This window comes from Pelobates fuscus, chromosome 1 (genome assembly GCF_036172605.1).
Source record: "Pelobates fuscus isolate aPelFus1 chromosome 1, aPelFus1.pri, whole genome shotgun sequence".
Lineage (NCBI taxonomy): Eukaryota > Metazoa > Chordata > Amphibia > Anura > Pelobatidae > Pelobates > Pelobates fuscus.
The window spans coordinates 157,066,999-157,069,943 of NC_086317.1; the positions used below are offsets into that span (position 1 = coordinate 157,066,999).

The 2,945-nt window shown below is 29.9% G+C and overlaps 1 long non-coding RNA gene across 1 annotated transcript; it reads left to right on the forward strand.

Moving 5' to 3' along the window:
• The first annotated feature begins 251 nt into the window (after positions 1 to 251).
• On the forward strand, positions 252 to 2,234 carry LOC134589570 (uncharacterized). The gene is made up of 3 exons (XR_010086648.1): positions 252 to 333; positions 980 to 1,054; positions 1,974 to 2,234. It is a non-coding gene; the product is annotated as an uncharacterized LOC134589570 (long non-coding RNA).
• Positions 2,235 to 2,945: the final 711 nt, after the last annotated feature.

A 2,945-nucleotide genomic window follows, 5' to 3' on the forward strand; every position in this document is an offset into this window, starting at 1 on the left:
GCGCTTTACAATATTAAGAAGGGGATTTAACTATAAATAGGACAATTACAAATAAACTTACAGGAACAATAGGTTGAAGAGGACCCTGCTCGATCGAGCTTACATTCTATAGGAGGTGGGGTGTAAAACACATTAGGACTAGTTCATTCATATGGATTTAATAATGTTTATATATTTCAGGCTTCTGAACATTGCTGTTTCCTACTCAAGATAGGAAAATTCTATTTGGCCAATGTATTCCCCAATGTAAGCGATAGGTCAAGAACCTTACAGAGACATTTTAGCCACTTGGCAAACTCAATTCTTGGCCTGAATATTGAACTCAAGCACTGTGTAAGTATTAAATCTATCTGGTCTTATAATATCTTTAAAAGTATTTTGCCATCATACCCTACCGTGCATTCACAATCTACACATTTAACCTTGTAATTTAAATGAAAAGATTAAATATCTATCAATAAAACTAGCACTTATTAAATATGATTTTTGCATAGTTACGTTTTTAAATTCAAAGACATACATGTAAGCCAATTTTTAAAATTCTTTATTTATGGCTAAGAGGTTCCTAATCTAAGGTTTGAAGTTACATTTAATTTTTCACCTTTTTTTGCACATATTTTCAGCATTCCCCTAGCTTTACACTTGTGCTTTACAATAGTCTACTGTCACATCCAATTTAAAAGTAAAAACAATAAATACATAATATAGCAATTTCCATTAAATATGACACTGAAAATGTATAAAAAAGTGCATATATATATATATATATATATATATATATATATATATATAATTTGAGTTATATATATAATTTTAAGTAAAAACTGCCACAATAAGGGGAAAGGGGAAATATAAGGAAAATAGCTATTTATATTTTAAAGTTTACTCTAGAGTAGCAGTATTTTAATGTTTACTCTAGAGTGCCACTTTTTATAAAAGTTAATGAATGCAGCAGATTTAATCCCTTATTTTATTCCAGCAATCAACCATGAGATGTCCCTGTGGAATGTATTCTCACCAGATTGTGGAGGGTATGAAAGCTGAATTTTACAAGGTATCTATCCATAGAATTTGACAGGACTTCCTTAATCCTCCATTTTATATTCTTGATTTTAAGTGTAACCTCTGTGCATGTTGTGATTTTTAGAAGAGGGCTGAAGAGTAAAGATAAAAACATGGAAGCATAATAAAAAGTGTAGACATTTTCTACTGAGTGTAAGTGTGCCCAACTAACTTCAAACTATTTTACAAGCCATTTTTAATATCTGGCTTTTATTCACTAGACATCGAACCATAGTAAACTGAAAACCAAATCTCAAAATGGTGGCTAAATGTAGCATTTGATTATAGCCGAATAGGAGATTTTTTTTGCCATATCTGAGCTATTTTCTAAACTATATATATATATATATATATATAATTTATTTTTTTCACTACAATTCCAAACTTCCAAAAAATGTAAAATGGACAAAGAGGGACTCTTTCATTTTAGGGGTGTGAGCAACTGGTGTGTGGCTTGAGGCGGGGCTGTTTTGAAAAAAAAAAACTGTATTGTATTTGCACAGACTCATTTTTAAAGATATTTACTGTAGTTTAAATACACATTAATGTAAGTATTATTTCTATAAAGATCTGGTATAAATTCAGACAAAACCAAGTGTAAATATATTTTACAAAAGGGAAGCATTAGGATTGAAAAAGAGAAAGATAGATTTGGACCATAAATAGTGGTTGTTCCTCATATATGCCACACTTTGGAGAATAGTGAATAAATCCTAATGTGTTTTGGTTAGAACAGATTGTCAGAATATACTAGTAAAGTTTTAGGCGGTAACATTACTATAAGGCAATGCTCCAGTGTGTTGTAAGAAAAATATTGTATTGATAAATCTGTTATGAATTAGGTTTGCATAAAATTAAAGCCACCAGTGCATATCATTGTGTCATCAGTTTATTTCTTTGTATTTCCGTAGTTAGACATGGCAGCTGCCTCTTTGAAAGCTGTGGGTGAGCTAAACATTTTGTTTACCTGGATGGAAAGACACTTCCTGATTTGAGAGAAGAAGTCAAAATATCTGCACTTTATTCCCGTACCCTTTTTATACTTTCTTTCTTTTTTTTTTTATTATTGATTAACTTCATGGCAAAAGGTTAAGGTTAAGCATATACCTTTATATTATGGCTGCTATGGCAATTGTTCTGTCATTAAGGGGTCGGTGTAAATATATTTTAATTATTGCTAATATTTATTACAATATTTAATTATCTATATTTATATATTTTTTTTAGCTTACATAATATATTTTCTATTTATTTATTATTTTAATTTATAATAATTTTTGGTGGAAATCCTCATTGCTGTTATTGATTCTCCGTTCATTCTTTTTCTGGGTGGTGGTAATTTTGTGAAATATTATTTTGTAGTGTTTTAATTTTCTATGCAAGTTTTTTTTTTTTTTTTTATAAAAATGTTAATACATTATGGAGATGTGCTTTATAAACATGCAACAAATGAATAAACTGATATTATATTGTATAATTTGTATACAAATAAATTAATTTAAAGTTTATAATATACCACCACTTGCTTATTTGTTTTTGAAAGACTCACCTGAAAATTGATCTGATTTCCTTGGTTGACTAGGTAGAATGAGGGGAAAAAAACTGATGCAATAGGGCAGAGTCAGGGGAGGGAAAAGGGTAAGTGGCTGATGATTTGTTAAGAAAGCAGTCAAGAATTTGAATAGCTGAGAGGGAAGTTAACGTGGTTTTGTAACCTATAGAGAAGACAAACCTGTTTGTAAATATTTGGAGAACTATCAAGAGTTTTTGAGTTATAACTGACCTAGGGGAACAAACACTGAACAATGATTCGTGGTCAGTGTAAAATCAAATTAGTACATTTTAAGTCAAGATTAGCAAACTGGAAAACTATATTCTGACTA